This window comes from Pan troglodytes, chromosome 17 (genome assembly GCF_028858775.2).
Source record: "Pan troglodytes isolate AG18354 chromosome 17, NHGRI_mPanTro3-v2.0_pri, whole genome shotgun sequence".
NCBI classification, from domain to species: domain Eukaryota; kingdom Metazoa; phylum Chordata; class Mammalia; order Primates; family Hominidae; genus Pan; species Pan troglodytes.
Genome location: NC_072415.2, coordinates 37,806,992 through 37,819,711, shown reverse-complemented (window position 1 = coordinate 37,819,711; position 12,720 = coordinate 37,806,992). Strand labels below are relative to the sequence as shown.

The window sequence follows — 12,720 nt, the reverse complement described above, 5'->3', positions numbered from 1 at the left end:
ATGCGAATTTGTCAGAAGGCTCTCCCATCCTTGAAGCAGAACTAGAACATCCAGCAGCTTCCTGTGCTTTCAGAATTTGACTTGAAACATTAACCATTCCCAAGGCCTTGGGCTGCTGTGGGAACTCATAATCTATGAAAAGAGGTACTGCTATTCATCTTGGCTGGGGTCACAAATGATAATTGATAGAAACTGGAACCCTTCACACCATGAGTTCTGGTTCAAGGAGCAATGCCAGCCTCAAGGTGATAAAGGCAGGAGGCAGAGAAACTCTAGGCAGACAGGGACGGGTCCTTGTCAAAGCCCCACCTTAAAGCTGAAACGCCTGGAACCTATGGCCCAAAGTGAGTACTTCTGTCCCTGTTTGCCTGCTCTCTCATGATTGGTTCCTTCTGAATAATGTCTTTTTACCAATCAAATGTTACCTTTTCCAAAACTACCTATGGCCTGCCCTGCCCCCCATTCTGTCCCTATAAGGACCCCAGACTCAGCCGGTAGAAGAGAGAAGCAGCTGGATGTCAGAGAGAGGCATTTGATTGCAGAGGAGAGGGGCAGAGAGGTGACTTGACTTCAGGGGAGAGCGACCTGCCCTTCCCATCCCCTTTCCAGCTCCCCTCTCTGCTGAGAGCTGCTTTCATCGCTCAATAAAATTCTCCACATTCACCATCCTTCAGTTTGTCCACATGACCTCATTCTTCTTGGGTACCAGACAAGAATTCAAGACCCACCAAGTGTGGGTACCCAAAAGGCTGTCACACGGACCTCTTGCCCACACTGGCAGGGGGCAGCCACCCCACGCAACAAGGCAAATGGCCCACTGAGCTGATAACACACTGCTGTCTGCGGACAGCAGAGCTACGAGAGCGTTGTAACACGCCCTCTGGAGCCTTGGGGTGGCAGGCACCCCACCTAGACGCCACCACAGGGCCTGCACGGAGCTTGCTTCTGCCAGTGCCAAAGTGGCCGGCTGGTTCCCGTGCTCACTCACCTGTGCGCTCCCTCCCACAAGGAATTGGCTCAGCAGGCTGAGTAAATGGGGCACCCCTGTCACCAGTCCCACAAAGAGGTCAAGAAAATGTCCTGCATCAAAGGGATGAGGACTTTTCTGTCAGGCAGAGTTAACTTGTGAGAGACTGAAGCTGATGCTGGGCAAAGGAGGTTGTGACAGTAAGGCTACGTGGCTGTGGAAAGATTCCACATCAGTTTTCTCTTGATCACTCTTGGGTTCTTGGCCCTTGTGATCCACCATGTCTCAGATCTTTCTTCTCATACTCAAGTCTGTTGCTGACTAGAGCATGACAATTGGCTCCGTTTTCTTCTCAGTCTCTCCAGGTAAGGCCCAGCACCCCTTAGGCTCAGAGAACACTATGTAGGTTTCCCATTCCAGGACTGAGAACACTCTGCCTGAATTCTGAAATGTGTTTTTTTAAGTTTTAAAGACTGACTGGCACCTGGTTCATTGGGGTGTTTTTTTGTTTGTTTGTTTTTTGTTTGATCTGAGATGGTTCTGAAATCACAAAGAAAGTAGTTCAGTCTGTTCAGGCTGCTATAACAAAATTCCATAAACTGTGTAGCTTATAAACAAGACAAATTTATTTCTTACAGTTCTAGATCCTGGGAAGTCCAAGATCAAGGCACCAGCAGATCAGTGTCTGGTGAGAGCTTACTCTGTGCTTCATATAAGGCGCCTTTCTTGCTGTGTCCTCATACAGTGAAAGGAGCAGACAACCTCCCTTGGTATTCTTTATAACGGCACTAATCCCACTCATGAAGTGTCCACCCTCATGACCTAATCACTTCCTAAAGGCCCCACTTCTTAATACTATTGTATTGGGAATTCAGGTTCAGCATGTGAATTTAGTGGGGGACACAGACATTCAGAGCGTAGCAATACCTCATACCAGCCCCTGTGTTTTGGGGGACACGTCTGGAAGATGGATTCTGTGTCACTTTAAAGTAGCATTTTATAAACTGAGAATCTGTTCACACATAGTCCATGACTATGTTTTCTTGAGCTTGCAGAATTAAGAATGGAAAATATTCACATAAAATTCTTGTTTCCTAATCCTTTCAAAAAGCGGAAAGATCTGGAAACATGGCCTGCATTCTGACATGACAATTGTTGGGAACTAAACAGAGATTTTCCCTCTTTAAGCAGGACAAGCATGTTCCAGTATTTTTTTTTCTTTGTACCAGACCAGCTTTATTGATATATGTTATCAGCCCATTCTTCATAGATACTTATTTTGCAGACCCTGATTGAATTATACAATAATAAGTAAGTCTTAGATTAACAAAAACAGGTTTATACAAAGAGGAGGTGATTTTCTAAGACAGTTTTATATTGCTTAAATAAGAGAGAAAAAAAGAGAGAGAGAAGTAGCCACACAAATATGTTTAGCCAAAGGTATTAGTTAAAATAGGCTAGCCGCTGTAACAGACTCTAAAATTTCAGTGACCTAAGTCTAGTTGAAAATGCATTTATTGGTTTCTTAACATTAACTGGGTTTCAGGTCGTGGGCATTTGGGATGGAGAAAGGAGGTCTGCTTCTCTCTACACAGTCATTCAGGGACCTAAGTGCCAAAGACTCTCCCATCTTTCACATGTGACTTCTAGGATCACCCTAGCCTTAAATCCATGCAATCACTACATGACAACAGGGCATGGAGGATGATTTTTGGGAGATTTTTATGGGCCAGGCCTAGAAGTGGCACACATCCCTTCCACTCCTAATTCCCTGGGAAATAACCTTCAGTGTGTCTAGAAAGAAAAATAAATGGTTTAAGTGATCAGCTGGAAGTCTTAACAAACCCAGGTTAGGTACTTGAATTTAGAGAATGTTTTTGGAGATTGTATGAGAACCCTTTTTACCTCACCCACAATGGGTTGCACTGTTCTGACCAATCCAGGTATGTCATAGGGAAGTAGGTCCCTTGGCACAGAGGAGATACAGTAGGCACAGCTCATGAAATACAACACTGTATAGGCATGAGAAACGGAATGTAAGGTTCACCAAAAACAAGGGAAAGCAGCTTTCCTTTATCTGAAGAAAGCTTCTAGTACTTTCTGTGATACTAAAGTCTTCTAGATCAGGATCCAGCACTGGCACATGTAAGAAATCACATACAATTTCATGATAAAGGGAATTATAATAGAAGTGCCTCTTAGTGGCCTAGGTTTTCAGAACCCAGAAGACCTAGATATAATTACCATATGAGTGTCCACTGACTTTTTTTCAATGAAGTTGATTTTTTTATGTGAGTTGTGGAAATTAGTTTCAATATTGATGTAGATGAGATCCCTAGAGTCTTGGTGACACAGAAAGCACATTCCGCCAAGTCCAAGTGCCTGAGATGGGGTAAGAACCCACAGTTCCTATGACCTGGGGTTTGGCTTTTAGGATTGCGAACTTCAAAGGTTGACAATTCAGTTTGTTCTCTCATTACCCCTCCACTTTGCATTTTGAACTGCCTATACTTGAACACCTGTACCACACTCTCACACTTTTTTAACGTAGTCCATTTCTTCACTTAATTCTGTTTAGCCATCAAGATTCATCTCAAGACATCTTGTCTTAGAGTCCCAGGCTGAATCAAGTTTCTCTGCTCTGTGCCCCCACAGCATTCCCTGTCTACCTCTATTTTGAGCTTTTATGTCCACTCTTGGTCCTGACCTTAAGCTCTGTAAGGCAAGGACTTGTCATACTTATTTTTTATTTCAGTATCTAGGACAGTTGGCACCTGGCAACACTCATAGAATGTTAGTTGAACTGCTGTGGGCCCTCTTCCTGAATTTCTAACTTAGTTTGCAACTCTATCTGTGGCTTAATTGAACCAGTATACTCCCGATAACTTCACTGTCATCCTTAGAGATCTCTGATGTCTTCAGGAAATGATGATAGCTTTCATAAATGCTAGCATTGTTGCATATTTGTTCTGTGTCAGGCACTGTGCTACTCTCTTAGTTTGCATGTCCTTTATAATGTTCCTGATGACTCCATGAAATGGACACTGCTGTTAGTCCGGTTTTCAAACCTAGGTCTGTGTGACTCGAGAGTTCAAGCTCTCATGCACTGTGATAGAGGTCATATGATAGATATTTTATTTAGTCTCACTGGTCTGTAGCAGGCAGGAGGTGTTACTGGCTTGGACCAGTATGGCTAGGCTCATAGCCACAGCTTATTAGATGACCACTGGTAATATGACTTTAGAAGACATAAGGGTAATCAATTGATTAAGCTTGCAGAATTGGACCCATTTTGACATTAACAAAGTTAAAACCTGGAGAAGCAATCCAAGCAGCCAAGTTATTAAAAAAAAATCTGAGTATACAGTCTGGAGCTAAATCTAAAGTCCAGGCAAGATGCCTAGACAGAAGGATGGGGGCACAGGTACAAGAAAGCCACTTGAGAACAAACCCGCCACTTTTCTGAGTCAAGAAATCTCTTCTTGAGCCAGGGGATCTCTGTGGACTTCTGCCAGTCTCGGGAACCAGACCTAATGTGGGCAATCAAGCCCAACTATCGGACTTTAAATGTTAGAGAATGAAGCTGTATAATCTAACTATGGTATATTTGATTGCTTGAAATAATCGCTTTATAAATTTATTCTGCTTTGTAAGCAAACTTAACAGATGGCTGAATCTGGACATAACTGTGGAGACCACTTTCAACACTTTTATTGTTGGCTAAAGCATGCTTTGTTAATGATGTTCCCAAGTTATTCATTCATTTTTACCAACCTGCAAACACTGTTATATATTAGTTATTGAAAGATTCTGATTTCACAAAAGGAAAGTTTCACTAGGGATTGGGTTAGCACATTGTCATTCCCTTTTTGCATGCTATTCTCAAAACACTCATGGCCAGGGTACACATTAGTGGGCTGTAAAAGCATGTGTTCTGAACTGGTCAGTGCCCATCCCCTCCCAGTTATTAAATACTTTCACTGTGCATATGATTTGCATATGACTTTTCCTTCATCATTCCTGTCACTTCATGCAAGTGACACAGTATTTTAGATAAGTCATTTTAATATTTATTCTTCCTGGCTGATTACAAATTTTCTATATTTCGTTTTAGGGCAATGGAAAGTTATTGATATTCTACTAATAACAATGATAAAGATTTGAATACCAAGTATGTATTAGTACTATGCAAAAAAAAAAAAAAAAGAACTAACATGCAAAAATGCTATAGGCCAGTGTTCTAGCAGCTACCAAATCCACCAGCTACCTATTTTTTTTTTTTTTGAGATGGAGTCTTGCTCTGTTGCCCAGGCTGGAGTGCCGTGGTGCGATCTTGGCTCACTGCAACCTCTGCCTCCCAGGTTCAAGCAATTCTCCTGCCTCAGCCTCTTGAGTAGCTGGGATTACAGGTGTGTGCCATGACGCCCAGCTAATTTTTGTATTTTTAGTAGAGACGGGGTTCACCATGTTGGTCAGGCTGGTCTGGAACTCCTGACCTTGTGATCCATCCTCCTCGGCCTCCCAAAGTACTGGGATTACAGGCATAAGCCACCGCACCCAGCCTACACATAGACTTCTGCCTCAGCCTCCCACCTATTTTTATAAATAAAGTTTACTGGAGCATGGCCATGCACCATGCCCATTGATGCCCATTTTTTATGTATTATCTATGACTACTTTTATGCTGCAGCAACAGCAGAGTTGAAACATCGTGACATGGACTATCTGGCCCCAAAATCCAAACATATTAATATTTACTATCTAGACCCTACAGGAAAAGATTGTTGAACATTGTTATAGACGGATTTAATCAATGGAATTCTCATTGGCTTTTTTGTCTAAAAGTTGAATACTATTAAGGTTAGCATGGGAAGTTTATGTAATCTGCTCAAGGTCACACAGTTAAAATATGATGGAGCCAGGATTTGAATCAAGGATTTTAAAAAATCAAATACTTGGCTCCCTTTGCAGTATTTACTTTATGTGTACATTTATCCTAAAACAAATAATATTCTTTAGGACGTTTCAAAATGATGTGTCATAAACTAGGGAAGGATTTTGATGCTCTGCCACCATATTCTCAACCAAATTACCTATTTTTATGTTTTCTGTGAGATGAATTAATAGGTCATGCTGAGATAGAGTGGCTTTGATCTTTATCCAAGTGGTCACATTTTTTGTTTTTTGCAAGAAGAAATTGGAACTCGAGGTGAAAACATGGAACCCAACATGCATTTAGATGGCTATACTTTTGTCTTCCAAGACAGACAGTGGCTTGGAAGGGTTAAGAAATGTGTTTCTCTTTATAGGAATGTAACTGGATTGCATCAAAACAATGGGAAATTATTTCATATTTCAAGTGCTCCATCTTTCTGAAGCCCTGTTCCTCTGCATATCTGCATCCTCCCTTCTTCCAACAGTACTTCCTTCATAGCTTCTGACACCTTCACTTTCCATATTTTTTGTAACTTTAAATATTATATTTTCATTATTTTAATTTTTTTTATAGTTATTTTGTTGAGACGGAATTTCACTGTTGTCGCCCAGGCTGGAGTGCAATGGCACGATCTTGGCTCACTGCAACCTCTGCCTCCCAGGTTCTAGCGATTCTCCTGCCTCAGCCTCCTGAGTAGCTGGGACTACAGGCACCTAATTTTTGTATTTTTAGTAGAGACAGGGTTGCACCATATTGGCCAGCTGGTCTCCAACTCCTGACCTCAAGTGATCCACCCGCCTCGGCCTCCCAAAGAGCTGGGATTACAGGCGTGAGCCGCCGCACCCGGCCAAGCTGAGCCGCCGTACCTGGCCAAACTTTCATTATTTTAAAATATGTCCTTTTAAAAGACATTTGAGTAAAGGCTCAGTGTTGTTAGTAACCGAGTCTGTTTCCCGAGACTCCTCTTATGAAAGAATTTGTGGAATCAAGTCTAATTGAAGTGTGTATATGCCACATTTTCCTAAAAGAATAAGCCATAATTTTGTAACGGGAAATAAGTTGTGATAGGATTTCAACAGCCACAGTTTCTAAAATAGAAGTGTAATTTTACATCAAAGAGTGAACCTATAGCTCATTCATAATTCTGAAAACAGGTAGCATGTTAAAGGAAACTGACATGTCAGCATTAACTAAGCCACAGGGGCAGAAACAATGACTGTTCCCTTTTGGTGGGGACTCAGTCCTCTCCCTTGTGGGAAGTAGAAAACTGGCTACCAGTAAGATTAAAATGTATATGAAGAGAGAGAACAGAGATCCTTCATCTGTATACCGAAAGTCCCCAAGTTATTTTATTTGTATTAGGTTTATGGTTCAATCCAGAAAAAGCTTTTAGCAAATTTTTTGTTGGTGGGGGGGCTTTGATAATCCATGGAATCTACTTAGTTTTCCACATCGTTTCACCTGTGAAGATAGTTACCGTCATAACGATATTTCACTGGGGAAGAAAATCAGGTCGTAATGTAATTTACATAAAGCTTGCACGGGTATATTTGACTGACTTGTCAGCAGTTGTTTGGTAATATGTTGACACCTTATCACTATTTTATTCAATTATTTTAATGCCGGGAGCTATAGAGGGTGAGATAATAGTGTTCTTCTCTCCCACCTTCCATTTCTTTTTGTGTCTGAAGTTTCTTGCCTGTGCCACAGTCAGCTTTTTTCCAGATATTTTTTTTCCTTCAGAATTTTGTCCAATTACTTCCATGTGAGTATTTTAATTTCTCTCAGTCACTCAGTCTTGAAACATTTTTAATGTTTACCTTATCTATATGGGGATTTTAAAGTCATTTGCCTTTGCAGCTATAAAAGGAAAATGTTCCACTTGAACCAGCCCATGCCTAAGAGATAGCAAAACTGTTGTGTTTCATCACTGGTTCTAACCAGTGGAGGCTGATAAAGGCCCGTGAACTTTAAGTGTCCACCCCTCTCCTCCATGTGTCAGACTCTTATTTGACCTAAGTGAGGATTCCTTCCTGCCTAAACAACTGTTAGTCTTATTTTAACCAACTGTGCACAGACCGAAGAACTCATTTGTTCTATGCAGAGTGCTAGTGCCCAGTGACTGATTAGTGGAACCATCTTAAACTCCCCCCTCCAGCACTTCAAACCCCAGATGTTTTCCCCCTCAGTAAACTCTTCCGTGCATTTCTTCACTGGCAAGTGACAAAAAGACGCAGCTTTTTGGTTATTTTGCTTGCCCTGGTGGGCTCTGTGTTATCTTTTGACGTGCTTAAGTGAGTCTGTGACCTTGGTCAAATCATTAACCTCCCTGAGCTGTGGTAATCAATAGAGTGGGAACAATAACACCCACTTAGAAGGGTTTTTGTTTGTATTAATGCAATACCACATGAGAAAGCACCTAATGTAATTCTTGACAGATGAAGAGCACCAGATAAAGGTTGCTTGCTTGCTTTCTTGCTCTCAGACCTGAAAATGGCATCTGGCACCCAGTAGGCATTCCATAAATACCGGTGGAATGGTAAATGAGTGAGTGTTTGCATTACTCCCTGAAATGGGTTGACTATACAATTCTGTAGATTCTACATGCAATGTAGTTTTTGGAAATATTTGCCTGGGATTCCAGAATTTCAATTTATACTCATGCAACATTTTATTTTATTGTAGCATAACCAAATGCTCTGAGTTAAACTCGCTGTATCATTTTCCAAACTAATTATAAATCATTGCAAGTCATGCTAACTTCTTACTAACTCCCCCAGAACTATATCGCCCTTAAGACATTTTAAATCATAGACCAAAAAAAATTTTAAGTTACTTGCAGTGTTAATATTCTCAAAACCCAAATTCCATGCCTACTTTTAATGATGATTGCCGATTAACACATATTCCAAACATTAAAATGAAGTAAAAAAGAGATTTTCCTTGGCCTTTGTTTGAAAATTGAATTTCTTTGGGAAGTTAACGTTGTAAAGGTTGGCAATCATAAGAGAATTTTCAGACCCACTCTTTGAGTTTTAGGAGCCAAATAAAGATGTCTTTTTGGATTGTTTATAATCTTCAGGAGTAAGGCCATGAACCCAATGACGTTGAGAAGATTTTTGGTCTTTGTAATTCTCTTTATAATTCTCATCCTACATGTTGTCATTTGTGTGTTTATGTACATCATTATGGGATTGTAAAGATGTATAATTAGGGAGCGTTTTTTATCAAAAGGTCTAAAATTAGACTCTCAGGTCAGGACTTTTGCCATACAACACAGATAGACGTCAACAGAAGAGCCCACCCTGTGACCGGAGGATACTTCCGCACGCTGCCTGCCATCATTAGATTTTTATGTCCCATATTTGCAGTAGATAAGGAGAAGCCATCACAGAGACACTCTGAGCCATGTATTTTAACCTTGTGTCTAACTTCCTGTAAACCAGTGATTTTTTTGCCTCTTTTTGGACACCATCACCATGGAGGAATTTAACATGTTTCCATCATTATGGGGTGATTCACCATGGCAATGATTCTCAGCAATGGGACCAGGAGGTCTTTCTCTCCCGTCTCATCATAAATTATTACTATAGTGTATAATGTGATCCAAGTCACATTTCTTGAATTAGCTGCTCCTTTGATATCTGGCATAAGTATCATCACTGAGATTATGTTCAACACTTTTTTTTTAGTGGGAACTTTCTATAAGCCTGAAACATTGATGGTCCAAAGGTCTAAGCAAGACCACCGAAGTTTTAAGACTCTTCCTGCTCTCTGGTTCTTAAGATAGTAGGAAAAAGCTATCAAAAGAAAGATAAAGAACTGTAAATTATTTTCTATTATGTAAGTATGTTACATACACATTCATCTAAGAAGCAGGTTAGGAGGCTATCCTTTCCTTATCCAGAGGGGACAACTGCTCTCAGCTGTAGCAAATTGTTGTCAGAATGTAAGATCTCTTTTGCCAGATCTTGTTATTCTCAGGTGAGATACACCTGTGTCTAAATGTTGGTGACCTATTTGAATATATTTAAAAGTCTGCTAGCCAATCAAAATGCAATTTTATTTGCAGCCTCTGGATACAGTTGGAGTTATAGAAGAAGTCAGAGTAGAATGGCTCTTCCCAGATAGGGAGTAGCATGAGCAAAGCCCACATGCCTCTTTTATCTTCAGTTATATGAAAGAAATTCCTCTACATTCTTATATTTGTCACCCTGAGCTATTATGTAATATATCCAGGAGTATCAAAGAATATGTCACCAGGTAAAAGACAGTGCTTAAACATAAGATTCAGTTACCTTTTTGTGTGTAATTTAGACTTCTAATAAAACATTTTTCACCCTTAGGGTAAAAACATTTATTCACTGTCATCAATATACTTGACATCTATTTTCCCCCATTTTACGGACAGCTTTGGTAATTGAATAAGAATGCACACTTATTCATAGTTCACCCCACTCTGTTGTGCTTGGTAGTTATACAATTAAACATGGCCTGGAAAAAACATATTTTTTAGTGTGAAAGCATTAAAATTTCTCTGAATAAATCTTTTTTTTTTTTTTTTTTCCTTTTAGACAGAGTCTCTCTGTCGCCCGGGCTGGAGTACAGTGATGCGATCTTGGCTCACTGCAACTTTCACCTCCCGGGTTCAAGCGATTCTCCTGCCTCAGCCTCCCAAATATCTGGGACTACAGGCACCCACCACCACATCTGGCTGATTTTTGTATTTTTTAGTAGAGATGAGGTTTCACCATATTGGCCAGGCTGGTCTTGAACTCCTGACCTTATGATCTACCCGCCTTGGCCTCCCAAAGTGCAGGGGAATAAATCCCTCTTTTTGTCGTGTATAGCATTTTAACATTTCAAGGGCTTTCACATCTGTTACATCATTGAGGGCCTTTTCTGAGATATTCCGTAAATAACAACTCAAATTCTATAAAATTGAAAATGGAGCACATTTGTGCAAGATCAAGGTGTTTTTTTCTCAAGTTTTGTATGGATGATTTGAAATACTCCATCTTGACAAGAGAAAGCAGCATTCTGATGCCTTTGCTCCTGCTGTGGACTCTCCCAAAATGGCGCTTTGTCGCCAGCCCATAGATGGTTCAGAGCTAAAGCTGATTTCCCCCTGAACATTTTATAGTTTGTGATACACCAAATGTACATCCCACTCTGGCGGGTTCAAAGTCTCTATACCTACCTCGCTTTCTGCATCACATTGCACACACCTAAGAGGAGGAGCTTTTCCTTCAGCGTATGTGAGTGCCTTCACCTGCCAGCTGAAGTTCTTGATAAGGAAATATTCAGGGACAGTGTTGCCAGGATCAGAGTATCTCAATTAGCATAAATTTTAAATCAGGTGCTATGAAGTCAGACACTTATGGTTTTGATTCTCATTTTAGTCATATACTAGCTGTGTGACCTTGGGCAAGTTACTCAACCTGTTTCTCCACCTAAAGAGATGATGATAAAACATTTTTCATGGGTTTCTTAGGCACCATTGATAGTGAGAAAACACTTTTCAAGAGTCTGGTATAGTGCCTGACCCACAGTGAGTATGAAGTTACTGACCTTTTCCTTCCCTTTGTCTCCTTGTTATTTTAAGCATTCCTCACATTCCTGTCCCTCCAAGCTCGTTTATCTAGTTCCTTACCTTTAAATCCAACCTTGTAACTCAGTCTTGATTTACTCATAGATGATTGTGAAGAGATCCAGGCTTTGGAATCTAATACACTTGGAGTCAGAATCCTTTTCTTAATAGATCTGGGACCATATGCGACTTACTTGGGTTATTTGAAACTCAGTTTTCTCATCTCTTAAGTGGGGATAATAAAACTTAGTATCACATGTACTAAGAGGATCAAATGAGTGAACATATGTAAGACACCTAGACCATTGCCAAAACATGGTAAACGTTCAACAACTGTCGAATAAATCAAAATCACTCTAGAGATAACTGCAAAAGGTTTTAAAAGCTAGTTTCAGACAGAGAGATGAAGCCTGAACTAAGAAAAGCATAACTACATCTATGCTTGCTGCAAATGTCAGTTTTGAATTGAAAGAATGTTGGGTAAGCTGGGGATATGATATTTTGTATCGCCAGAATTCAGAGGTTTGAATACTACCAACTATTTGCCCAAACCTTAAATGTGGATTATTTCCACATTGTAGTCTCTTTCTTTATACATTGCTGTCCAGATGTCTGAGCTAAAAATAGTTCTGAGGGCCCAACCTATGGCCAGAGCATCCTTCTTCACAAGTTGTACTTTGCCTCTCTGAAAGCGGACAGATTGTTTTTCCAGGACGTTCCCACAGGGCAGCATTGGAAGAAAATCCACCCTCTCTCTGGTCTACCACCACTAAACCAGAGGTCAGCAAACTTTTCCTCAGTAGGGCCAGATAGTAAATAATTTAGGTTTTGTGGGCCACATATATTCCCTGTAGCACATTTTTCTTTGTCGTTTGTATTTTAAGTAACTTTTTAAAAATGTAAAAGCTAGTCTTAGAGAAAAATAGGCCATAGGTCACACTGGGCCCAGAGATCATAGTTTTCTGACCTCTGCTCTAGAGTTTAGAAGGGAGAGAGAGAAGGAAGAAGGGTGACTTGAAACCTTCATGAACTAATGCCTTCCTTTAGGGAAAAGGAAAAATAACCACCCTCGTTTTAAAAAAATATTAAAGACATGAAGTTAGCACCTTTGCTTGTATGGTACAACTATATTGTCTAGTCGGTTTTTTAGTTGTTTTATAGTGAGACCTCATCACACTGCTGTTTTTCATTGGAAACTGATGAGGAACATTGTAAAGCAGATGGAGC

The 12,720-nt window shown here is 40.4% G+C and overlaps 1 protein-coding gene across 2 annotated transcripts in view; it reads left to right on the top strand.

Annotated features, from left to right (window-relative positions):
• The window catches only part of CDH2 (cadherin 2), a 226,464-nt gene that overhangs the window by 200,984 nt on the left and 12,760 nt on the right, over positions 1-12,720 (top strand). The window lies entirely within an intron of this gene.